Source organism: Heterodontus francisci, chromosome 23 (genome assembly GCF_036365525.1).
Source record: "Heterodontus francisci isolate sHetFra1 chromosome 23, sHetFra1.hap1, whole genome shotgun sequence".
NCBI lineage: Eukaryota > Metazoa > Chordata > Chondrichthyes > Heterodontiformes > Heterodontidae > Heterodontus > Heterodontus francisci.
The window spans coordinates 9,935,585-9,963,097 of record NC_090393.1 but is presented as its reverse complement, the minus strand read 5'-3'; the positions used below and the strand labels follow the sequence as shown (position 1 = coordinate 9,963,097).

Here is a 27,513-nt window from a genome sequence, read left to right as displayed (position 1 = left end):
CCACTATTCCTGCGTCAGCTGAGACAGTAACTTCAGCACATAATTACATCATGGGAAGGGCACCACAGCCCTATCTGTTCCTCTGCTTGTTACTCAAACGTATCTTATCCAATCTAAGTCATTCACTTGTGATTAAGAGCAGGAAACCTGGCTGCTTCTCCCCTCCGAAAACCAGATGGCCACTCCTTGACCCCTCGCTCTATCCCACTCCCCACCCCTTGCTGTTATCCTCAGTTAGTTTCTAGATTATTGGGTTTGTAAAAGACTAAACAATGTTTCCCAACTCCACTCCTCCAAACAGCTTTGCATATATATGCTACTTATTCTGCAAACTCTTGTCAAAATGGTAGACACAGCTGATTACAGCACTGATTTTGATGGCAGGAGGTAAAGAAATCTTCCCACAGCAAAGACTTCCCATTAAATCGCAGTGGCTTCCTGCCAAGCAGTCAATGTACAATGTTGCAAAGCCACCCATAAGAGCACTTGTTCCAAGTCTGGGAATCAGGAGACAAAAGATCAAAGAAGGTTGTCACTCCAACCTGAAGCAGACAGAGCTACTGAGGAAGATAGAGAAATCAGAGCTACCCAAGATTGGTTCCACATTTACATCACAAGTTGAGATTCCCAGCCTCCAGCCTAAAATAAAAAAAAATTGACTTGTGCCTTAAAATGTGCTTGGGGGTATCAGCACAGGACTGTACCAGAAATCCCCCCTAATACCCAATATCAGCCTGTATTAGCATGAGGTACAGCATGGCTACCCGACCCTGACGGGACCAGACATGTGTCGGGTCCGGCACGCTCCATCACCAGCTCCGGTAAGTGCTCCAATGTTGATGTACTTTTTGGACTTGAAAGGTTGTTTAGCTACAGTTTTTTAAGCTTGTGCAGATAAGCAACAAAGTGAAAAATGGAAGCTAGGTTAACTGATGGTCAGATCGGGCAGTGGGAAAAAAAATGAAAGGACTCGGGCCGGATGTGGTCCTGTCGGGCTCGGGTCGGGTTTAATGTGCAGACCCGAGCCGGCTTTTAGCATGAGGTAGGTGGCAAAAGCAGAAACAAAATTACACCCCAATAGAGGGAGAAAATGCGAGCCAACCTGGGCCACTCACACCAGCCACCCAGCATTTGGAGTGAGGAAATGCAGTGTGGGGTACCATTTAGGAAAGAGAGTGGACAAGAGAAGTGGCAGATCTAAAACATAGAAGCTATTACTTTTGGAGAAAATGTATTTTTAAGTAACTTCTATGACGAGACAAAATTCTACCACTGCAAGTCATTGACAAATAGGACCTGTGCTGTAATATCTTAAAATCAGTATTGCTGAAAATAGAGACACGTTGAAGCTTTTCGTCTTGCACTCATCAGGACAATCACAAGAATAAGGGAAAACAGCTTATACTGCATGAAAGTGCGCTGATTGGTTGGCAAGTGAATTCTGATTGGTCGAGGCGTTGCCATGGCAAATGCACCTGTTTATGGTGACTGACAGCTAACTGCCAAGCTTTGTTTAAACTTTAAACCAGGCAGCTTGACTTGGATTGATCAAGGCATTGCCCTGAGGAATGAACCAGCGAATGGCTGTCACTTATTTAGCTCAGCTGAAACAGGCACAATGTTTGTACATATTCTTTCTGTATGAAAAAAAAAAAGAGCCCTTTGTATTAATATATGTAGCTTTCAGTACATGCAAATGCGCCACACTGCAAGCCCAACTGACTACCTTAAATTGGTTATCAATGTAATTCTTAGCACACGGTGCATTATTTAGCGAATGTTGTCAGATCTAGGAATCACATCTAATGCCGGACACAGTGTTCAGAGTTTTGCAAGCACAGGCTGGTTGGGTCCAGCCCGTACCTTGCCCATTGCCAACAGCGGAAGGGATAGGTTTGATCCGATTCACTGGTCTCTGGGACGTACGGCTTATATACCTAGTATAACACTGGTACTGAAATTAATATATCACATTACCCATTTGCAAAGCCATTTGCTCACCATACAAGCTTGATGTTGAAATAGGGTGAATCAAAGACATCCTGCGTAACAATCGCTACCCTGATCAGATCATTTCTTGAAGTTTATAGCACAAACTTATGAATGGGCCTAAAGCCATCTTTTTCAGCCCTGCCAAGTGCCCAGTCGAGCTCAAATTACCCTGGAAGGGTAACGTATCCTAAAAATTTGAGCAACAGGTAAAGCTAGCCGTTTCACTCTGCTACTATGCAGTAGCAACGTGCGGTGTTCGCCACTAACAGGATGCTGCATTCAAGCCAAAAAGACGTTTTGCCTATCACACAAATGAGTAATGTGATATATGAATTTCAATGCTAATGTGATGCTAGGTATCTAAGCCGTACGTACCAAAGACTGGCGGATTGTATCAAACAACTTGTCCCTTCTTCTGTTTGCAACGAGCAAGGCACAGGCCATACCCAACCAGCCCATGCTTGCAAAACTCAAAACACGGTATCCAACATTAGATGTGATTCTGTGATTGGACAACATTAGCTAAATAACCCACAGTGTGCTAAGAATTACAGTGACAACCAATTTAAGATAGTCAGTTGGGCTCGCAGTGTGACACATTTGCACATACAGGAAGCTAAATATAATATAGAGGACCCCGTTCTTCGCAGACAGAAAGAATATGTACAAATATTGTGCCTGTTTCAGCTGAACAAAATAACTGGTTCATTCCTCAGGGCAATGCCATGACCAGAGTCAAGCTGCCTGGTTTAAATTTTAAACAAAGCTTGGCAGTTAGCTGTCAGTCACCGTAAACTGGTGCATTCACCATGGCAACGCCTCTACCAATCAGCACTCTCTTCCCATGCAGTACAAGTTGTTGTCCCTTACATTGGTTATTCTTGCGACTACCCTGATGAGTGCAAGACAAATAACTTCGACAACATGTCTCTATTTTCAGCAATACTCAAGTTCTGTACTACTAAATGACTATTTATATTAAAATCACCTAATCACATTTCTGTCCTTAAATTTTAAAAATTAGGTAGAAGTCATATACCAATTCCAAAACTGTTAAGTTCAATGAAACAGCAACACGTTTCCTAAAACATGTGGGAATACTTTAGAGAACAGTTCAGTTCAAACTGACAGTAGACATTAACAAAGGAAGTTGCAAGGCCATTTGCCTTTATGAAACTAAGAGGCTGCACTATTAGCGTAATGCTGCACATTAAACACCAATATACTGTAGTGTCAGCTTTAATTCCAGTATGGTTTAACAAAGACCAACTTACAACACAGCAAGAATACGGTTTGTATTTTAGCATGTTGGAAACCAAAAGCTCAACAGAACTGTTTTGAGATGCTCCCACATCAGTAGAAAGGACCTATCTCGGAACCAAGGAGCATTTTTCCAATCTGATCTCAGGCCTCGAGAAATAGAACTCTTGGCTCACTCTCTGACAAATTGCAAACTCTTGGTTGCATTCATGTTGAAATCCGAAGGTTGTAGTTTCAAACCCCAGTTCAAGATTAAGTACATAATCTTGGCCAACCCTCGAGTGCAGTACTGGGGGCATAACAGAAAAATGACATCTTATGCATGAGGCCCTGTAGAGTTTTCAGGTGGATGTTAAAAAATCCTTTGTGACTATTGAGCGCAGAGGAGTTTCCCAGTAGGCTACATAACATTTGTTACTCAAACAACAAAACAAATTAATGAGAGAAAACTGGGAACTATACACCGGTTAGCCTGACATCAGTCGTAGGGAAAATGCTAGAATCTATTGTAAAGTATGTGATAACTGGACACTAATGGTAGGATTGGGCAGAGCCAACATGGATTTATGAAAGGGAAATCATGTTTGACAAACCTGTTGGAGTTTTCTGAGGACGTAACCAGCAGAATAGATAAGGGGGAACCAGTGGCTGTGCTGTAAATCCAAATACACCACATGGGTTAAAAACAGAAAGTGTTGGAAATACTCAACAGGTCTGGCAACATCTGTGGAGACAGAAGCAGAGTTAACGTTTCAGGTCTGTGACCATTCATCGTTAACTCTATTTCTCGCAGCCTGACCTGCTGAGTATTTCTGGCAATTTCTGTTTTATTTCAGATTTTCAGCATCCACAGTATTTTGCTTTTATTTTAGAGCGCATGGAATCGAGGTAATATACTGGCATGGATTGAGAATTGGTTAACGGACATAAAACAGAGTCGGAATAAATGGGTCACTCAGGAATGCAGGCTGTGACTAGTAGGGTACCATAAGGATCAGTGCTTGGGCCCCAGCTATTCACAAACTATATCAATTATTTGGATGTGGGGACCAAATGTAATATTTCCAAGTTTGATGCCACAAAACTAGGTGTGAATGTGAGTTGTGAGGAGAATGCAAAGAGGCTTCAAGGGTATTTAGACAGGCAAAGTGAGTGGGCAGAAACATGGCAAATGGAATATAATGCGGAAAAATATGAAGTTATCCAGTTCGGTAGGAAAAACAGAAATGCAGAGTATTTCTTAAAGAGAGAGAGTTTGGTAAGTGTTGATGTCCAAAGGGACCTGGATGCCCTTGTTCCTAAGTCACTAAAAGCCAACATGCAGGTGCAGCGAGCAATTAGGAAGGCAAATGATATACTGGCCTTTTAATGCAAGAGAATTTGAGTACAAGAGTAAAGAAGTGTGGCTGCAATTGTATAGAGTTTTGGTGTATAGCACCTGGAATATTGTGTCCGGTTTTGGTCTCCTTATCTAAGGAAGTATATACTTGCCATAGAATGAGTGCAAAGAAGGTTCATCAGACTGACCCCTTGGATGGTGGGATTGTCCTATGAGGAGAGTGGGCCTATATTCAAAACTTTAGAAGAAAGAGAGATGATCGCATTCATACAAAAGCTCACAAGCATACAAAATTCTGACAGGGCTCGACAGGGTAGATGCAGGAAGGATGTTTCCCCTGGCTGGAGTGTCTAGAACCAGGGGACACACTCAGAATAGATAGGCCATTTAGGACTGAGATGAATAGGAATTTTTCCACTCAGGGAATCTTTGGACTTCTCTATCCCAGAGGGCTGTGGAGGCTCAGTCACTGAGTACATTCAAGACAGCAATGGACAAATTTCTAGATATTAAGGGATATGAGGATAGGGCAAAAAAATGGGATTGAGGTTGATCGGCTATGATCCAGTTGAATGGTGGAACAGGGCTGAAGGGCCTACTCTTGCTCCCATTTCCAATTGCATTGCTGCCTTTGGGATCTTGTTGTGCATAAATTGGTCGTCACATTCACCTATATAACAGTGACTACACGTCAAAAAGTACTTCATTGGCTGTAAAGAGCTTTGGGAGGTCCTGAAATCGTGAAAGGCGCTATATAAATCCAAATCTGTATTTACAAATTACATTAACAAATTTACAGAAATACTCCCTTCGGTAATAAATTGAGTTGAACAACCTGCGTTTATTTAGTGCCTTGCGCTTAGTGAAAGCTCCCAAGGCACTTCAGAAGAAAGTTATCAAATAATCTTTGACACTTAGACCAGGAGGGGGCATTTGGGGCAGCTGACCAAAAGTTTGGTCAACAAGGTAGGTTTTTAAATGCAGAAATAGGCGGCTCAGTTCACTTTCCATATGCGAGACCGCTAAACGTTTAACCATTCTTACACTGCTTTTAACAAATTTCCGATATATATCCGTTCTATACCAAGACTGACATTCTGTCTCTTCACACCTACAACGTGTCCACCTGCCACGATCAGCAAACAAATTCTCACTCCACCAGACATACTTGCTAAAAATAGCAGAGGCGGAGTTTTCCTTGAAAGCTGTGAACAGTGTGTAAAATATTGTAGTTCACGCTTATGTACAATCACATTTCTGGAATGTAACACTTAAATTTTTTTTTACAAAAACTAAGCAGTATTCTCCGAAAAAGAAATTTTAAACATTGCCACTTGTTGCCACAGAAGACATTTTTAAAACGTCAATTTTAATAAAAACACACAGTATCGCAATGGTGAATTTAAACGTCGTCTTAATTCTCTAACAAAATGAGAACCATGGATATTAAATGTTAAGTACTCCTGATACACGAAAATTTCATATACTGCCCAAATAAAAATCCTTCCAGAACTTGGTAGAGAAAACAAACACGATAGGATGCTACTGCACCAGAAAATATCACTCACAGTCCCCAACAGTTCCGTTTGTTATGCCTTTAACATTGTAACGAAAATCCTTAGTATCAAATTAGAAATCACAGCTTGCTACCGCAGAACAAATCGGCAAAAAATTTGCTATGTTTAAAAAAAACTTGCAATAGCTGGTGCCAGCCACTTCACTCCAAAGAATCCAATACCATCCTTGCACAGCATTATTTTTACGTTGTTGGTTTCCAAAACGTTAGTCAAGCCAAACACAGTTAAAATAAAATTTCCAAACTGAGAAATACAAAAAAACATAGGTGGTTACAAGCAATAGGATGGCGAAGTGTCAAGTTTAATCCTATGTGGATCCAGCCCGGATGAGGGCTGTAGTGTCACTTAATCATGAGCTCTTTTCTTCCTTTTCATCCCTGTTTCTACTCTTGCAAAAAAAAATATAGGCAAAAATAGGAATCCATTAACAGGTAGTTGGGGATCATTCCAATGCAACAAAATAAAGCACAACAGTTTGAAGCTTTCATCCCAAAATGCAAAATAAAAAAAATGTTCGACACACAAGTTTCCCCATCTTATAAAATCCTCTCTTGAAATTAAAAGGGAATAGAGATCAATTATGTTCTGCATTCCATACCTCAGTTCTATTCTCCTAGTTTTGGAGAGGTTTCCTTCCTCTTTCCTTCTCGAACAGGCCAGCAGTCCCAGACAGACAGATTAATTACAACACCTTTTGTTTAAGTTGTGCCGAACCTCTCCTCCCCAAAACCCGCTCCTTTCAGCATAACAGTAGAAAAGGTTACGGCCGCTTCCTTCTTTTTGTTGCTGCTGCTTTCGGCCTCACTTAACGGCGTTTTTGAAATAAAAGAGACAATAAAAAAATCTTCCACTTCGTTTCTTTCTTCCTTATTTTCGTCAAAGGGGGGGGGGGGGGGTGAAGACACGCGCGGAAAAAATAGCGGAGTCCGAGGTCCCTCTTTTGCCCCCTTTCTGAAAAGAATATATCTGAAAAGGGTTTTTCCGTCCCTCTTTAAAACAAACCTGCTGCACAGTTTGCCCTCAGGCCACTTCTCCCCCGATTACGGTACCTGGAGGAGAGAGTGGGGGAGGGGGATAGGTCTCGATCTGAAGTAAATTCAATGAACAGAAAGAAGGGAGAGGAAGAAAAAAGCTGGATAAAATTTAAAAGGAACGACAAGCAGACAGGCGGCTGTAAATCACAGCCAGTGAAACAGCTGCTTCACCCGCACCTTCTCCTCCTCCTGTAGCGGAGAACAACCCGAATCCGCACGGCTCCTCCAACACCGAACCACACGACGCCGACACCGCCTCCAATCACGCCCTTCATCCCAGGCGTTCACCAATCACAAATCGAGCTCAACAGATTGACACTGCCTTTACCCAATAAACCGTGAAGCCATAGTGATTGACACTGCAAACAACCAATCACTGATAGTCATTTGCGGGTGCTGTTAGATGATTGACTTACGGATTGAGCAATCAGACACATCGAATCCTTTTGTTGTTTATTAGCCAGTCACATATAGCGAGAGGCAAGTCCTTTAATTTTCTCCGCCCCTTGGAGGATGGACCAATCGAAATGTGGTACTCAATTTGATCGACGTGCCTATCAGCCAATAGCAAAACGGATTGGATAAATATAGTCCAATCATTATAAGAGGTGGCTGGGTGTTTGACCACTTGTGAAGCGCTTTGCGCCAATAGGATTGATTGTTGTTGGAGGGGCTGCAGTGCGAAGAGAATTATCAGCGGGATTTATGGACAAGTTGATAAGGCAAGTGTTCTCAGTATCCAAGGAAACAGTGAGTAACTTTTTAAATTGTATTATCGGCATTAATCACCAGTTATCAAAAATTGTCATTACAAAGCTTGTACTTTGTGTTCTGCTGAAATCACCCTGACAACTTGCAAATTGGAAATCAATCTTCATTGGGCCCAGACACCTTCTCCCACACCTCATTTTGGCAGTTAATTCAAGGTCATATAGTATAAAACATTATTAGAGTTTCCTTCATGTGTTTTGTTAATATGTAGGCTTCAAAACAAGTTTGATTAATTGAAATGGCACCATAAATATCTCTCCTTGTGTTTTTATACTGCTTACTTTACTTTTGTGAAAGCTGGCAGTTGGCCAGAGAAGTGTTTGACTGTACTTCCGTTGGCCAAAGCTGTCAATCCTTATGATTAAAGTAATGTGGGAACATTACAGACGCAGTTTGTCACTTCTATCTATATTTGTGTCGAAATGCAAAATATTGGTTCTATTCACTTTTGTAAAAGAACGTTGATGCCCTTGCATGAGTGTTTGTTTATTTTTGTTTTCTTTTCCTGGATAGTAAAATGCAGCTATGGAGGTCAGACTATCCCAGCATTCATTGCAGCCCTGAAAGCTTTCTATCGATTCTAATTTAATACAGAACAAGCAATTAACGTCTTTGCAAGATATAATCCAGTAACTACTTGAACACCCTACATTTGTGATGGGCTTTCAAAAAATTTATGAATGAATCTCTCGTTAAATGTCAAAGTGTTGTTAGGCCTCATTTTAATCCAGGTACTCATACTAATAACAGCAGGTTATTCAAAGAAATTTCATTTCATTTTTTGGGTAAGCTATCTGTCTTTGTGTTGTCATATTAGATGCTGAGAACATTTGTGTTGCAATAAGTGTAATATGTACTGTACTAGTAACTTGCCATGTGATTGTTAATGTGGCTCTTCTGTTTTCTTTCATAAGCTTCTAATACAATTGGTAGTTAGATGATGTAACTGTCTAATTGCACCACCATACACTTGTGTTAATATTTCTGTTATAACAACAAGCAATTTACTCATAATCATATAAGATCTAAGAATATACAAGACCGTCCAAACCTGTGACCTTGATCATCTAAAAGAACCCAGTGGGTGGCGCAGTGGTTAGCACCGCAGCCTCACAGCTCCAGCGACCCGGGTTCAGTTCTGGGTACTGCCTGTGTGGAGTTTGTAAGTTCTCCCTGTGACCGCGTGGGTTTCCGCCGGGTGCTCCAGTTTCCTCCCACAGCCAAAGACTTGCAGGTTGATAGGTAAATTGGCCATTGTAAATTGCCCCTAGTGTAGGTAGGTGGTAGGAGAATGGTGGAGATGTGGTAGGGAATATGGGATTAATGTAAGATTAGTATAAATGGGTGGTTGTTTGTCGGCACAGACTCGGTGGGCCGAAGGGCCTGTTTCAGTGCTGTATCTATAAATTTTTTTAAAAGTTCCAAATCAGGATGGTGTGTGGTTTGGAGGGGAACTTGCAGGTCGTGGTGTTGCCATGCAATTGCTACCCTTGTCCTAGGTGGTAGAGGTCATGGGTTTGGAAGGTGCTGTCTAAGGAGCCTTGGTGTGTTGTTTATGTTGCTGTTAGGTTGAAATGACTCATTTATGACTGAGGAAATGTGTCTTTCAAGTATAGCACATGCTTAGTCAGGACAGAAAAACAGATTTTTTTAAATTTATTGTTTATTTCTGGATATTGTTTGAAGAAGAAATTTAGAAAAGCTGTGGTAATTGCCATGCATATTGCCTTTTAGAGCTATCGCTGTTTCTGGTAAATCTTGTGTGCATCATGATGCAAAAACCTTGCAAACAGTCATATTATATTGATACACATGAGGATCAAAGATAATTTTTTCCATATTTGTATAGTTTTTTAATTCATTCACAAGACATGTGTATCACGGGTAAGGCTAGCATTTATTGCCCATCGTTATTGCCCTTGAGAGGGTGATTGTGAACTGCCATCTTGAACTGCTGCAGCCTGTGTGCTGAAGCTACTCTCACAACTCTGTTTGGGAGTGTCAGGATTTTGACCTAGCAGTGATGAAGGAACATGCTAGCTGATCTATCAATGGTGTTCTAAGGTAATGTAGGGTGCAATGGTTGGCTACAAAGGTGAAATATTTAAGATAGCCTATTCTTTGAAGATAACTATTCAGGCACTCCCTATTGGAAGTGATTCAATAAGCATTTTGAGTTAAATTAATCCTAATTGTTGAGTAACATTTCCATCATTTTGCAGCTGTTTGGAACTTCCTAGTTCATGTTCTTGCATCAAAGAAAGTTCAGAAATGGAGGGAGGGATCTGCATAAGGTTGTGGTCACAAGGATATAAAGCTGGAGGAAGTTGTAGAGATAGGGTAAGTTAAGGCCATGAAAAGATTTAAAGTAGAGTAGCAGGATTTTAATTGTAACATTTTGGGTTACAGTAGGTCACCGAGGACGTGATTAATGAATAAGCAGGATGTACTGGACTGCTCTCTTTTGAAGTTTATGTAGAATGAGGAATGGGAGGTCAGCAAGGAACACATTGGGGAAATAAATCTAGTTCTGACAAAAGCATAGTTGAGAAATTTGATGGAAATGACACTGAAGTAGAAGCAGAGACAGGCAGTGTTGCACAGGTTGGAGTAACCACTCTTAGTGATGGATCAGATGTGAATCTGAAGCTCCGCTCAGGATCCAAGAAGACTGTAAAGTTTCACATGGTGCGGTTCAGCCTGAGCAAGTGTCTGGGGATGAAATTTTGACTGAGCCGCAACCATGTTGGACAATAACAACAACTCTAATTTTTTATACCTGTAACGTAGTAAAATGTCTCGAGGTGCTTCACAGGAGCATTATCAGACATAATTTGACACCAAGACAAATTTATTCATAGAATCATACAATGATACAGCACAGAAGGAGGTCATTCGGCCTGTTGTGCCTCTGTCAGCTCTTTGGTAGCTCTATCCAATTAATCCCTCTCCGCTGCTCTTTCCCCATTGCCCTGTTGTTTTTTCTTCAAGCATTTATTTAATTCTCTTGTGAATGTCACTGTCTAATCTGCTTTCAGTGTGTGCATTCCAGATCATAACAACTTGCTATGTTTACATAAATAAATTTCCTTGGTCACTGTTTTGGTTCTTTTGTCAATCACCTTTAATATGTGTCCTCTGGTTATTGACCCTTCTGCTACTGGAAACAGTTTCTCCTCATTTACTCTATCAATACCCTTCATGATTTTGAACATCTTTATTAAATATTCTTTCAACTTCTGCTTTAAGTAGAACAATCCTAGCTTCTCCAGGTTCTCCACATAGCTGAAGTCCCTCATCCCTGGTATCATTCTAGTAAATCTCTTCGGCACCCTTTCCAAGGCTTTAACATCAAAGAACAAAGATAATTACAGCACAGGAACAGGCCCTTCGGCCCTCCAAGCCTGCGCCGATCCAGATCCTCTCTCTAAACATGTCGCCTATTTTCTAAGGTTCTGTATCTCTTTTCTTCCTGCCCATTCATGTATCTGTCTAGATACATCTTAAAAGAATCCATCGTGCCCGCATCTACCACCTCCGCTGGCAATGCGTTCCAGGTGCCCACCACCCTCTGCGTAAAGAACTTTCCACGCATATCCCCCCTAAACTTTTCCCCTTTCACTTTGAACTCGTGTCCTCTAGTAATTGAAAGCCTCTTGCTATCCACCCTGTCTATACCTCTCATGATTTTGTACACCTCAATCAGGTCCCCCCTCAACCTCCGTCTTTCTAATGAAAATAATCCTAATCTGCTCAACCTCTCTTCATAGCTAGCGCCCTCCATACCAGGCAACATCCTGGTGAACCTCCTCTGCACCCTCTCCAAAGCATCCACATCCTTTTGATAATGTGGCGACCAGAACTGTACGCAGTATTCCAAATGTGGCCGAACCAAAGTCCTATACAACTGTAACATGACATGCCAACTCTTGTACTCAATGCCCCGTCCGATGAAGGAAAGCATGCCGTATGCCTTCTTGACCACTCTATTTACCTGCGTTGCCACCTTCAGGGAACAGTGGACCTGAACACCCAAATCTCTCTGGACATCAATTTTCCCCAGGACTTTTCCATTTACTGTATAGTTCACTCTTGAATTGGATCTTCCAAAATGCATCACCTCGCATTTGCCCTGATTGAACTCCATCTGCCATTTCTCTGCCCAACTCTCCAATCTATCTATATTCTGCTGTATTCTCTGACAGTCCCCTTCACTATCTGCTACTCCACCAATCTTAGTGTCGTCTGCAAATTTGCTAATCAGTCCACCTATACTTTCCTCCAAATCATTAATGTATATCACAAACAACAGTGGTCCCAGCACGGATCCCTGTGGAACACCACTGGTCACACGTCTCCATTTTGAGAAACTCCCTTCTACTGCTACTCTCTGTCTCCTGTTGCCCAGCCAGTTCTTTATCCATCGAGCGAGTACACCTTGGACCCCAAGCGCCTTCACTTTCTCCATCAGCCTGCCATGGGGAACCTTATCAAACGCCTTACTGAAGTCCATGTATATGACATCGACAGCCCTTCCCTCATCAATCAACTTTGTCACTTCCTCAAAGAATTCTATTAAGTTGGTAAGACATGACCTTCCCTGTACAAAACCATGTTGCCTATCACTGATGAGCCCATTTTCTTCCAAATGGGAATAGATCCTATCCCTCAGTATCTTCTCCAGCAGCTTCCCTACCACTGACGTCAGGCTCACCGGTCTATAATTACCTGGATTATCCCTTCTACCCTTCTTAAACAAGGGGACAACATTAGCAATTAGCATCCTTCCGAGTGTAGTGGCCTAAATTGAACACAGTACTCCAGCTGGGATCTAACCAGTGATTTCTAAAGGTTTAGCATAACTTTCTTGCTTTTGTACTTTGCCTCTATTTATTAAGCGTGAGTGAGAAGTGCAACAGAGAAGTTACAGGAAGTACAGTAGTGTAGTGGCTACAGTACTGTCAGCCTTGACTCAGTGTTTTTGCCTTGGTCAAAAGGTTGTTGGTTCATGCCCCACCTCATAGACTGACGCTTGCACTGTTGGAAGACCCGTCTTTCGGATGAAATGTCAAACCAAGGATCTGTCTGCCTTCTCGAGTGAATGTAGAGTATCCTGTGCCACTTTTCCAAGTAAGAGTGTGGATATTCTTCCAGTATCCTGGCCAACATTTCTCTCTCAACCAACATCACGAAAACTGGCTGCATCTGCTTGATGACAGAACGGCAGGATCAAACTTCTCACCTAAGCACAGTTCCAGTTACGTTTCTGTGACATCATATTGAGCATCTTGCAAGCCGTGCATGCATCCTGCGATGTAAAAGTGGTGGTGCAGTTGTCCCCAGTAGAGTAATGATCAAAAACAGACCGGGGCCGCCGATCCACCCACCCCAATCACTCCAGAATCAGTCAGCAAGATGCGAGGGCGTGCTGCTGCAGGACTGACTGACAGCTGGGTGCAGGTGTGAGAAGAATGAGCCAAGAAGTGAGGTTGTTCTGTGTCGGGCGAGTGCCAGGGGTAGGGGGCAATGTCTATGCAGGATCCTCTGAGAATCTAGGATCGAGGGGTGTGGGAAAGGGCTGGTCACTGTGCTCTCCACCCTCACCATCCCCTCTCCCCAAGTGGGGAATGGTGTTGGTATTGATACGTGGTGACCAGGACCCAAAATGAGCAGCCCCCTCCTGGAGTGGCAAGGGTTGGAGTCAGACAGATTGGTACCATTCATGCTCAGTGGGGCCACGACAGTCACAGTGGGCGTGCGTGAGCTTGTCTTCCATTGCCTGTAATCCTGTGCTATGCCCATTGAACCTTGTGTACCACCAGCAGCATCTGCAGGTCAGGGCAACAGTGTCCCATACATCCTACTGCTCCTCATCCTTCTCTTGCATCATCAGTGGCCCAAGCAGGGCTGTCTCTGGTCAGTGCAGGGATCTCCATCTTGTCTTGTTACGTACAGTACTCCACCCTACAAGCCTTTGAGATGTCCCTGCTCCTCCAATGCTGGCCTGTTGTCCATTCCTGTTATGTACCTACCCTGGGAGTGTTTGAAGGACAATGTAGGGGAAATTTATCCAGGCCTTGAAAAATAAGGGCATGGCCTACTTCATTATATGAGGAATTGCAAATGTAGCTGGATACTGTGAAATCATCAGCGAACAGTGCAACTCTGACCTTCTGGTAGGGAGAAAGTCATTTGAGGAATCAGCTGAAGATAATTGGGCTGAGGACGCTGACTGAGGAACTCCTCCAGTTATGTCCTGTGGTTGAGATGATTGCACCCAACAACCACAATCATCTTGCTTTGTGCCAGCCACAGGAGAGTTCCCCTCACCCCTGTACCAGTGACTTCAGTTTAACAAGGGGCTCCTTGGGACTGCACTGGTTAGATGTTTGCTTGATGTTGGGGGCTGGCACTCTCACCTTAACTGCAGAATTCAACTTGTCTCCATGTCTTGATCAAGGCTGTAATGTGGTCTGGAGCCAAATGGTGCTGGCTAAAACCAAAGAGAGCATCAGTGAGTTTTTTGTAATGCATTCTAATTGATTACAACAGCTGCATTTCCTCAGTATTATCTCAGAATTGAAAGTGAATATGAAAACTGAATATATAAATCAAGAGTTGCAAACTGATTACCACCTACTGCCCCCCTCAGCTGATGATCAGTATTTCTCCATGTTGAACAGCAATTGGAGGATGCACTGAAGGTGGCAAGGGTGCAGAATGTACTCTGGGTGATGGACATTGAAGTCTCCCACCAAGAGTGGCTTGGTCGCTCCACTACTGACCTGAGCTGGCTGAGTGTTAAAGGACATATCTGTTAGACTGGGTCTGCTGCAGGTGGTGAGGAAACCAACAAGAGGGAAAAATATACTTGACATTGTCCTCACCAGTCTACCTGCTGCAGATGCATCTGTTCATGACCGTATTAGTAGGAGTGACCACCACATAGTCCTTGTGGAGACGAAATCCCATCTTCATATTGAGGTAAGCCTCCATCGTGTTATGGGGCACTACCACCGTACTAAATGGGATAGATTTCGAACAGTTCTAACAATGCAAAACTGGGCATCCATGAGGCGCTGTGGGCCATCAACAGCAGCAGAATTGTACTTTGAGAATAGGTTGGCAGATGTTCATCTAATTACCACTATCCAAAAGATAGATGCATTCCCTACATTACAGCCATGATAAAATAAAACATTTTAAAATACCCTGTTAAAATAGTGACTACACTGTTAGCTCAGTTGGATGTGAGGTGCTTTGGGATGTCCAGAGGTTCGAGTCATAAAGTTTTACAGCACAGAAACAGGCCCTTGAGCCCAACGTGCCTGCACCGACCATCAAGCACCCGTCCTAACTAATCCCATTTCCCCACACTTGGCCCGTAGCCTTGTATGTTATGGCGTTTCAAGTGCTCATCTAAATACTTGAATGTCGTAAGTGTTCCTGCCTCTACCAACCCTTCAGGCAGTGTGTTTCAGATTCTAACCACCCTCTGGGTGAAAACATTTTCCCTCAACTCTCCTCTAAACCTCCTGCCCTTACCTTAAATCTATGCCCCAAAAACCCTATCCAGTTCTGAAAGGTGCTTTATAAAACAAGTTCTGTCTTCTGCATGACTCCAAATGAAAAGTGTAGACCAACTCTTCCACTTCCTGAATCTCATCCTGGTTGAGTTGTTGCTTCCTGGCACAGAAACTGTAAGTGTTCCAGGCTTAGGACAAGGCAAGTATACAGTAGCTGGTGCGAGATGATACACAGCCTGTTCTTGGTCACATTCAAGTTCAATATGATGATGAATTTGCCATGGGCTGCAAGGCATCTGGAAAATAAATTGCAATGAGACACTATTATTCTTTTTTTGGAGGTACTTGTAGTGCACAGCCTCCGAGAGTGGGATTGTGCTGCCCTGATCTGCTGTCCTTGTCTAGGGCCCTGCTAGAGGGTGTCCTCTGCCTTGAATCCTGGGGGTGGGATCCATGTGTAGGCTGAAACGACTGATCCATTCATTGCATTCTGTGTAGTGCTTGATTTTATCGATATGCGGTGGCAACATGGAAGGAACTGGTTAATGGATGGCAACCGTTGCTTGATGATATGCTTTCCATCACTAGCAGGGCAGTGGCATCCCTGTTACTTCCCTCAGAATCTCCTACCATCCACATTGCAGAACTCCAGCCCCACAGCTGGAAGCTGCATGAGCTGGGCATGGAGTTAGTACTTTGGACGAGACATCAGGCGGCTGTGACTCCTGCTCAACACTCAGGATGCAAAATTTGGCTCCGTTGCATCACTGGCCTCAGTAATGGCTGCTATAATTATTTCCAGCACTGTCTCCTCCATGGTGGTAAGCCTGCCTCCTGCCTGTTAGCTGCTGCTGTCATCGTTCATTATGGGCCACCTTATCCTGAAAGAGGAAGGGAAGTTTGTCAGTGAGTGCAGTGCAATTTGTTTGGGTGATGGGCCTGTCGCAGTTGAATAGCTGGCATGTGAAAGATGTGTGTGCTGTGCAGAATTTGGAGGTCACTATAAAATCCAGATGCAGCAGAGAAATGGACTACAGTACAGGACCATCAATTTCTGACCATGAAACATACTGTAGCAAAATAAAGCTGATAAACCAGTAGTACAGAGTCACATAAACTTAATGGCAGAAAGTACAGATTTAAGCATGCTTGGGGGAAGGCACAAATAATATTAAACTTGAACTTGTCATTTGGCTAAAATACACCCATTATTAGAGGCGTAGGAACTTCGACAGTGGAAGGGAGAAGAGGAAATTGGGGGAGAAAGGGCAAAGAATGGCAAGGATTCCGATTCACAACAAAGGAGTACACCAGTCCCAGAGCCATGTTACCTCTCAAATAGCATCAAAAATTCAGAAAATAAATACAATAGAGGGTAGGTAAATAAGCACAATAAGTGGTAGGAAATGCTTAAGCACTCACATTTAAAGCAATTTTATACACTTTTCTTGCTTCAAAGACTCCCTGAGTGGACAATGCAACTGGAAGTGTTTGAAGATCATGCTAAATGAATTCATGTATGTGCACATTTGATGTCATCATGAAAGGGAAGATATCTATGTGGCAGAAAATGTCACCACATAAGATGGAATTGCACATGCACCAGAAAACTGGATGATTTTCACATGTGCAAACTGAGCCTGCTGAGGTCTGTAAAAGAAAGGATCATGCCTGATGACATCACCGTATGTAAACATAACTGCCCATGCAAAAAGTCGCAAAATTTGGCCAAAATGTATTTCTGATTCATTGACAAAAGTCACTCCGAAACAGATTATATGGTCATTTATCTCTGCTGTTTATGGGACCTTTCTGTGGTGCAAATTAACTGCAGCAGTTCCTTGTGTGATAAGTGACTGCACTTCAAAGGTATTACATGGGCTGTGAGGTGACTTGAAATCTTGAAAGTCTGTAAAGCAATGCAAGTTTTTTTCTGGATTTCAAATTTTATCTAACCACAGCAAGTTGAGAAATTGAGTTCAATAAATCATCAGAATTGTGGACTGACACGAGAAATAAAATATTCATGAAAGCTGCAGGATTGTTGTGAAAACCCATCTGGTTCACGAATTTCCTTCATGGAAGGAAACCTGCCACTCCAAATAAATTTAACGTACACAAAATTCCAGCCTCGCGCTATACAGTTGACATCTAATGCCCTCTGAGGTTGCCAAGCATGGTACTCAGTTGTCAAGACAACAAGGGCAAACCAATCAATTCACCTTTGCCACATCCCAAAAGTCTTTTTTGGAAGTAGGTGTTCCATTTACAGGAATTGCATGGTAGCCTCACGTAAGCATAACATTTGTTTTTCTGATGCACTAGTTAATCTTCTGTGGCATTGCTAATGAGGGAACAGAGAGGAAGGCAGAAGGATTTGGACAGGAGTGAAGTGGATTGGGATGGAAGAGAGGGATGGAGAGGAGAATGAAAGGAAAGAGGGTGGGGACAGGATAGAAGAGGGAAAGGGAACAGAGAGTAGAGAAGAAGTAAGCGTGTGGAAGAATATTAAAATGCGGGGACCACAGGATAAGGTGAATGATGGAGGAGAGGGGAGTGGAGAGAGACTGGGGATGGTGATGTTGGCCGAGAAGTAATGACAGGAAACTACTACAGAGGCATGTGAGCTGCTCTTCCCACCACCAGGCACAGGTTTCCATCCCAATGGGAGGGGGAATGTTTTCAGTTCATTTGCTCAGTAAAGGGGAGCAGTTCACACTCTTAATTAGAGTTCAAGGTTCTGCTCAGTGGAGGAGAGGCTGGTCAGCAAAAGACACTTACTGGGAAGTGGGTGGGGGGTGCGGTGGTGGTTCGGCCATCTAAAGTTGTCAATGGGGAGGGGGGTTTTGATATTTGGTGGGTGGGGGGGGGAAAGAGAATGGCCATGGAATATGTTGACTGAAGCAAAGACATTTTATTGTGGGGTGCTGTGGCACATTTTACTGCATGTTGAAGGGTTGGACTATGGGAGCACTATGAGCTCCATTCCTCGTGCTGTAATCATTCATGCTGTCATAAAAAAAGTTTCAGCTGTTCTCAGATATTCATCTTAGTGTTTGGGTGCATACTGCTGTAATCACTGCAGTAAGGTGAGAGGACATTTTCTGTGGGGGAATGCTTGAATGCTTGCTGCTGATGGATTCTGTTTTTTCGCAGGTGGATTGAAAAACATCAGAGCAGGTGTTTGCAACTGGAGAATTATTTGGAACATTTAGACATTAAATTCAGCACTCGTGGCTTGCCTGATTTTCCACTGATTTAATTTCATTGAGCAGCAAATTAGGTGAAGCATGAATTGGATGCAGTAACCTTCAGGTCTTTTTTTCAAATAATGCTCCCTTGACAAAGCACTGTGCTGGGAGTGTTGCATCAGAAATTCTGATATACAACATTTAATTGGAATAGATTTGTTTTCAAAGGCAATTGGGTCACGTTGGAGTTTATGAAGTTTAATGTGTGGTTGGCGAAAGAGGAAGCATTGAGTGTGTGTTCAGTGTTAGGGAGGTATAAAACATAGGAGGGAGGAGAATGAAAGAATTGCAGGTATAGAGAGGTTGGTGGCAAGTGAGTGCTAATGGGTGAGTTTAGTATGGAGTGGAGAGTGTCGGGGACGGTATTGGTAGTTGGATTGGGAGTGGTGAGATGCAGCAACAGTGAAAATTGAGCTTTTGTGGGGTGGGGGTTTGGTAACAGATGGGTGCTCAAAGTGGGAGAAGTCCTAGTTGACACAAGAGTACGGAGAGGCAGTCAGAGGTGGTCAGGACAAGCAGAGGTATTCGGTGAAGAGGTGGGTAGGAGTTGGTAAGAGTGAGTGGGGAAATGACATGGCTTCTGATTTCGATGTGTTCAGAGGGAGCAAGAAAGATAAAAGCATGAGTGTTCAGGATGATGAGACCGGAGAGAAGGATAGAAGGTACAGCCACATTGGCAGATGGAGCAAAAGGAGATAGTAAGACTGATTGGGCAGAAAGGCACAGACTTTCAGAGCAGGAACAGTGAGAGCCAAGAGGAGGCACTAAAGTTGGATGAGGACATGGGTGTAAAGTGGGAGTAGAGATCGTGGGAGTAATCAAGAATGGGATTGTGGGGGAAATCATGGGTTGTGTGGATGGAATGCAGGGGTTAAAAGGACTGAAGCACAAACCTTCAGCTTGTTTCTGTGGAAGAATTAAAAATCTTTTTAAGGCATTTCCATTATCAAAGCCTGTTTCAGTTCAACAGGGAAAACTAGAGTTAAATAATACAGGACCTTCTATGGGGAGAACGATAGGGAATATTCACCTGACCCACTTAACTAAAAGCTGCTTCCAGTTGTGAGTGAAATGGCTCCAAAATACTAATGCATTTGGAGAGATTTAATTAATTATTAATAGTTTTAAAGTGCTTAAGGAATTTAAATTTGTTCCACTCACAGCAGGAACCAATACTTATCAGCACAGGGGCTGGGATCAGGAAGTTGTACAACCCTGCAAATTGAAGGAGTGTAGTGAGAGGTCGGGGGCGGGGGTCCTGAATTGGGAGGGAGGGTTGCTGAGGGGATGGTCCAGCAGCTAGTGGCAGAGAATAGGCAGCACGATGAGTTTCCCAAACAAAGCGGAACCCATCTCCTGCAGCCTGAAAAGCTGGATTGCAATACTGAGCAAGAAGTAAGTTTTTTTTTTAAGCACTCGTAACTTTTCATATTTTTAAAGCACTTATGGCCCTTAAAGCTGGTTCCCGTTGACTTGAATCTGGCAATGGAACTCCAGGAGCTGAACTGGAGCCTGCCTCCGAGGTGACATAAAGTGAAGCGCAGTGCCACTTAGCTTGAATAAGTAAGTTAGGATAGCTTGCTTGTGGCAGCATAGTGCCACCTATTGCCACAAGGAAGACTGGAGGATTCCAGCAGAGGTGAGGAAAAATCAACAGGTCAGAAAAATGGGCCAAAAAATTTTATGGTAGTTTGGTACTAACCATATTTTTAGATTTTTGGGGTCCTGGAGGCCATTCCCATTGTAGGCCATGTGACCTGCAGATTGGACCAGCTGCCAAAGTCCAACAGCTTCATTATCTTCATATTACGTGAATCTACCTCAATGATCTCCTGATCCAGAGCAGAGACTTTAGGGACATAGTTATCCCTCCTCTCTTGGTTTTCCTAGCATGACAACAATAGCATTAAAAAACATCGTGGCCGTAAAAGTGTTTAAAATATTTTAATTGGAATATAGATTGGCAAGCTAAAAGGAAAAACTGGACATGAACCAACATTCCTCTAAAGTCATGCAGTGTGCTTACATGCTGCTTTAAACCGTCACTTCAAATTGCTGTTACTGGAACCACCACCAGTGACAGGCCTGTAACCACCAGTGATGCACTCCAATGTGATTTAGTTCAAAATGCTGTCTCCAACACAACTGTAGTTGGGTAAGGCAATATTTATAACTATACTGCTGCCTTTTCCCCATATTTCAACTGAGCATATTGGAAAGATTTCAAAGACACCATTATGCTTTACTGAAATGCTGGTGACTAAACTGATTGCGACCCCTCGTGTCCTTAAATGTGAAAGGCTATGTTGCTGTCATAGCATTAGAAAAAAATCATAGGATCAAAGAAAGTTTAAGGCTTAGAAAGAGGCCACTTGGCTCATTGTGTCTGTGCCGGCTGAAAAATAATCCACCTATTCTAATCCCACATTCCAGCATTTGGTCCTTAGCCCTGCAGATTACAGCACTTGAGGTGCATATCCAGACTCCTTTTGAATGAGTTGAGTGTTTCTGCCTCAACTACCCTTTCAGGCAGTGAGTTCCAGACCCCCACCACCCTCTGGGTGAAAAGGTTTTTCCTCATCTCCCCTCTAATTTTTCTACCAGTCACTTTAAATCTATGCCCCCTCGTCACCGACCTCTTTGCTAAGGTGAATAGACTCTTCACCTCCACTATAACCAGGGCCCTCAAAATTTTGTACATTTCAATCAGATCTCCCTTCAGCCTTCTCTGTTCCAAGGAGAACAACCCCAGCCTATCCAATCTTTCCTCATAGCTGCATTTTTCCAGTCCTGGCAGCATCCTCGTAAATCTCCTCTGTACCCTCTCTAGTGCAATTACAACCTTTCTGTAATGAGGTGACCAGAACTGCACACAGTATTCAAGTTGTGGCCTAACCAATGAGTTATACAGTTCCAGCATAACCTCCCTGCTTTTATGTTCTATACCTCGGCTAATAAAGGAAAGGATTCCACATGCCTTCTTAACCACCTTATCGACCTGACCTGCTACCTTAAGGGATCTGTGGACATTCACTCCAAGGTCCCTCACTTCCTCTACACTTCTCAGTATTTTCCTATTAATCGTGTATTCCTTTGCCTTGTTTGACCTCCCCAAATGCATCACCTCATATTTCTCCAGGTTGAATTCCATTTGCCACTTTTCTGCCCATCTGGCCAGACCATCGGTATCTTTCTGCAGCCTACAGCAATCCTCCTTGCCATCTACCACACGGCCAATCTTTGTGTCGTCTGCAAACTTCTTGATCGTGCCCCCTCCATTTACGTCCAAATCATTAATATATACCACAAAAAGCAGGTGACCCAGTACTGAGTCCTGCAGAACCTCACTGGAAACAGCCCTCCAGTCGCTAAAACAGCTGTCAACAGTTACCCTTTGTTTCCTGCCACCGAGCCAATTTTGTATCCACCTTGCTGCATTTTCCTGAATCCCATTGGATTTTAGTTTTTTAAACCAGTCTGTCATGTGGGACCTTGTCAAAAGCCTTGCTAAAATCTATATAGACCACATCAACTACACTACCCTCATCTATCCTCCTTGTTACTACTTCAAAAAATTCGATCAAGTTGGTCAAACAAGATCTTCCCTGAACAAATCCATGCTGACTATCCTTGATTAACCTGTGCCTTTCTAAGTGACAGTTTAACCTGTCTCTCAGAATAGACTCCAATAATTTGCTCAGTACTGAGGTCAGAGTGACTGGCCTGTAATTATTCGCTCTATCCCTCACTCCTTTTTTAAACAGAGGTACAACGTTAGCAGTTCTCCAATCCTCTGGCACCACACCTGTATCCAGTGAGGACTGGAAAATGATGGTCAGACCTTCTACTATTTCCTCTCTTGTTTCTTTTAACAACCAAGGATTGATTTCATCTGGCTCTGGTGATTTATCCACTTTCAAGGATGCTAATCCCATTAATACTTCCTCTCTCCCTATGTTTGTCACATCCAATACTTCACACTCCTCCTCCTTAACTACAATATCTGCACTGTTCCCCTTCTTTTGTGAAGACAGACGCAAAGTATTTATGAAGAACCATACCAACATCTTCTGCCCCTGGGCCCTACTCTCTCCTTAGTTATCCTCTTGCTCTTAATGCCTAAGAAGAAGATCAAAACATCTTTGGGTTCACCTTGATTTTGCTTGCCAATATTCTTTCATGCCCTCTCTTTGCTTTCCTAATTTGCCTTTTTGATTTCACTCCTCTCAGCTTTTTGTAGTATTGAGATCTCGGTGTTGGACATAAACTTTCCTTTTCTGCCTTATCTTACTCTCTAAGCTCCTTGACATTGTCAGGCAAACCCCCACCTACCAAGACTGAGGCACACATTATTTCACCCAAATGAACATTAAACTTTAAAAATTGCAATCTCTGATTGGAAAGACATTTCCATGGTAACAGACAACGTTGAAACAATGGAGACTCTGCAGTGGCTCTCCAATACTCAGGAGTGGTCAGACTAGTTTAGTCACATGGCTAGCTGGCTGGGGCAGAGAAATTTGAGCCTCCAACAAGGGATGTGAAGAGAATGTTCCATATAAGGAACTAGTCACATGACTAACCTGCTGAGCACCCTGGGAGTTTTTTGAGTTTGAACTCCCAGACAAAGGGTTTTGAGGCAGAGACAAAGCCGTGTGTTCATGGAGTAACATCCCTCCTGGAACTGAAACAAGACTTGCAGTGTCTCCTGTCTGCCTGCCTATCTCTCAGGGAACTGAAACCATTGAAGACACGTGAAACTCAAAGAGAAACAGGCTTGCCACGTGAGCAGATTTTTAAGACGATTACTGGGCCCCAACGAAATGCAAAAATATAACTACAATCAAGGACTACAGCGAGCTCGAGAAACAGTAACAAGATATTGCCTCCAACTGTTCTACTTATCTCTTCTATTCTTTTCTGTCCTATCTTGCATGTTCATATCGCGTGTGCATGCTAGCGTGAGCGCATCATATATCCGCAGGTGTGAACCGTATTAGAATTAAGATAAGGTTTAATAAATTTCATCTTTCTGCTTTAAACCTAAGAAAGCCTGTTTGTGCTCCGTTATTTGCCTGATAATTGGAAACTGTGAACACGGATTCACAAAAAGGGGAGCTCAAAACAGTGTGTTTAAAATTAAACCCTGTTACAATAAGACCAGGTGAAGACAGCAAGAGATCCCTAGACACATTGCTCACCTGGTCGTAACAACAACCATGGGGCTGTAGATTTGGCCGTCTCACCTTTTTACTTTGTGGGACCATGTTTACTGTGAACCCCTTGAATCTCCCCTTTGAGTGTCTCCCACTGCTCTGACACTGATTTACCTTCAAGTAGCTGTTTCCAGTCCACTAGAAGAAAGCAAAAGTTTATTTGTTATCATTATTTGTCACTTCTCACCGAATCAGCCTGTTGTACTTCATAGACAAAAGCAGGAGCAATTCTGTGCACTTTTATTTGAGAGTCAACCAGTCATCTCTGCCCAACATTTGGGTCGCCATTTGCCTCTCCAGTTCCCTTTCTGTCTTTAAAATCCTTCTGAAAACCCATCTTTTCTGCCAAGCCTTCAATCTCTTCTCTTAACCCTTTTTCAATAAGTTGGCATCCATTCCCTTTTTCCTCTGAACAATAAAGAACTTTGTGGATTGACATTTTGATGAAACTCTACCCTTGCTAGTTTTCTTGCCTTTTTACAATATTCATATTAAAAATGGGCTTTTACTGATTTTCTTTTACCTAGGTTTTTTGGGGTTTCATTAGGCTGAATTTTTCCAAGATAGAAAGTAACCAGGAGGCAGAACCATTTCCAGGTGCTGAACCCAATCACTGCCTCTCCGTGCCCGCAGGCTTAGTTTTACAGTAGGCGGTCAACTAGTAGGCTGCCTCTGCGTTCGCTGTCCAATTAAGGACGTCCTGAGGGCACGGGAGTGCCACTCGGAGTGCCCGAAGTGAAGGGCGACCCCACTCTGAACAATGTGTGCTCCTGAAGTGAGTGGAGCAGGATAGGACCACACTGATCACCTTCTTAGGCAGTCCCTCGGGAATGAGGATGACTTTCTTCCACTTCAACGTTGTGGGTCCTTAGGTGACTGAATAGTCGAATTCTGCATCCGCACACTCTGCCACAGGTGGGGCATGTGGTGTTTGGTGAGGTGAGTGAATAGGATGCTTCAGTTTCCAAATGCTTCGTCCACTGTTTTCACTTGGTCGCTGCCTGGGCATGTCGATGTTGTCTGAACTGGCTGGTACCTTCGCGGATGCTTCTTCTCCATTGTGGGCGGTCTTGGGCAAGAGATTCTCATGAATCAGTGGAGAGGTCTCATTTTTTCAGGGAGGCTTTAAGGACATCCTTGTAGTGTTTCCTATGCCCTCCTGGGTAGCCTGTTCCCACCAGCTTCATGAGGGGTCCCAGGGAGCCCTTGTCATAGGAGCTTTTGGAGTAGGCTTTCAGTTACCTCTTCATGAGCACCCTGACACTGGTCCACACGGCCTGCATCCAGGCTCGCTAGCTGGACATGCAGGCCATGTGTATGTATTAGTCCCTGTCCATGTAGCAGAGCCTAGTCTCCAATCGTCTCGGCCATCCCTGCCATTGGACAAAGACCTTGCTTCACTGGGACCGTGTGGTAGTTGGTGTACAACGGCCAACGCGCGTTAAAAGAGCCCATGCACAGACATCTTCCGCCGCACTGGTACTGAAGATGGGACTGGCAGCCAATCTCAATAATCAACACTATTCGGTGGATCCGTCTGCAGGTGAAATGCATGCATTTGCAAACCTTTGCAGGAAGATGGTCTGGGGCTTGCCAGTTTGGTCCTATTAAAGTGAACATTGCATATGCTTCTTGAGGCGCTCCAACCTCCTGCTGTGTTCTTGCCTCCTGTGAGTAGGTGAGCTGCAGACCAAGTAGGGATCCTGTGCACCTCAGGCAAAATTCCATTCACTTCAAAACTACCGGCTAATTGCCTCAAAAATTACTCGAATAAGCTTCCTAATACTGCTGGGCCAGTCGCCATCATTTGCCTGAAGCCGCCTCTGGAAACATCGCTCAGAGGCTCGCCATCCTGTGACATGAATTTTCCAGCCCACCTGCCTCCAAAGCCAGCTCCAGCTTTCTGTGAAAATTCCCATTTTCTCCCTTTCTGCTAAAAAGAAACAAATATTTGGGGCTTAAAAAAAACAGATTTTCAAATTGGCACTAAGAAATTCGTATAAGTGATCCTTAATTATTTCCTGTTGTAAATAAACTTCACCTACCTGTTCCAGTATACACACGTTTTCCATGGCAGAGATTGCAGGGAGAGAAACTGAACTATAAGTAAACAATATCCATCTTTGCTCTAACTGTTTTTGTATGAGTCTTTAGATTGGGTGAACGGTTACTAAAAATAAACTGAATTTTGATTCACCTGCCTTTATTTTTGAGGCTGTTTGTGTTTTTAACAGTTTTTTGATTCAAAATCAACTTGTTATTACAATTTGTGAATGAGGATAAAATTGTCTCTGCTTTACCTGTATAGTCCTTTTTGTACTTGAAAAGACAATTTGAAATTGCTTTCCAGATAATTTTCTGTCAGTCTGCCATAGTGAAATTCTCTTTCCCACAACCAAAGTTCATCATTTTAGGTTGATTGAGCATTAGCCATTGGGTACATTGACATTACAATGGTAACATCTGTGTACAGCTGGCAGGCTGTATCTCGAGAGATTTAAATCACAAAACTTCAGTGTTGTTGCAAAGGGATGCTTCTTCGCAGTGATGCTACTATTGGAGTGCAAATGCAGCCATCCAGTTGGTTGAAATAATTTTGAATTCAGTCAGTTCCAGCAGCAGTTATACATTTCAATGCTATATTGGAAAGATTCGTCATGGGAAGATTTTGTCCATTTTCTCAGGTTTTTTAATGGTCAAATTTGGAGATTTAAGGGGCAGTTTCCTGCCATCTCCATTGGGAGAACAGTGGAGTTTCAAATTGGGAAAGGCAAATTCTTCTTGTTACAAAGGCCTTGAAATTACATTATGAATAAGTGAACAAATGCTTGGTGCACAATTGATGCAGTTCCTTTGTGCATTGTGTTAATGAAGAGTAATTTTGAGGCATAATGGCCAACCGTTCTGGATAGGGCAAATGGAGGCGTAAGTCTTGAAACAGTTCAGTGCTGTGATGGGGTGACTTAAATTTTCTAAATGGTTGACCCAAGATGTGCTGATTGGTCTTTCTCACCCATACTCCCCTTGTGACCTCTTCCAACTATCATTATTAATGTGTAAATCATTTCAGACTCTTCAGCCAGGCAGATGGGAGAGGAAACATCTGATGCTCCTCACATATCCACTTTCCACCAGAAGGCACTGGGCAATGATGAGCAGGAACCCAGGCTGATCTCTTTTTCTTCTCCCTAACTTGGCAATACTGAGGCTAATTGTCATTTCCCCTGCTGCTGCCTCCGCTGTCATGGTTTAACATTACATGTTCCGATAATCTGATCTTCTAACTAACTTAATATCCCATTAATGGTAAATTTACTCTGAGCTGCTGGTAAAGTTCCAATGCAGCTTCTCTTTATTTCAATGTCATGTCATGAATGAAACTTGACAATTTACATGCCCCAATGGAAGAAATTGTCGGACTGTTCATTAAGCTTTGAGGTATTCAATTAGTGTGTCAGAGATGCCCTTCCTGATAGCGTTTTGCATACACTGCATTATTGGGATAAAATGTTGCAGCATTTTAAGCAGCAGATGCAGACACAAATCA

At 43.0% G+C, this 27,513-nt stretch overlaps 2 protein-coding genes across 8 annotated transcripts in view; one reads left to right on the top strand and one right to left on the bottom strand.

Annotated features, from left to right (window-relative positions):
- Window positions 1–7,464, bottom strand: part of arvcfb (ARVCF delta catenin family member b) — a 391,994-nt gene extending 384,530 nt beyond the window's left edge. For 2 of the 6 annotated variants that reach the window (XM_068054659.1, XM_068054662.1), the window contains exon 1: window positions 6,767–7,422. The gene's annotated coding sequence lies outside the window, so the exon portion shown is untranslated. Of the gene's footprint in view, window positions 1–6,766 lie in introns of all 6 variants that reach the window. The other 4 variants (XM_068054665.1, XM_068054664.1, XM_068054661.1 and 1 more) reach the window with 3 other exon arrangements.
- A 371-nt stretch (window positions 7,465–7,835) lies between these two features.
- Window positions 7,836–27,513, top strand: part of tango2 (transport and golgi organization 2 homolog (Drosophila)) — a 190,184-nt gene continuing 170,506 nt past the window's right edge. The window contains exon 1 of one of the 2 annotated variants that reach the window (XM_068054657.1): window positions 7,836–7,924. The gene's annotated coding sequence lies outside the window, so the exon portion shown is untranslated. Of the gene's footprint in view, window positions 7,953–27,513 lie in introns of both variants that reach the window. The other variant, XM_068054658.1, reaches the window with a different exon arrangement.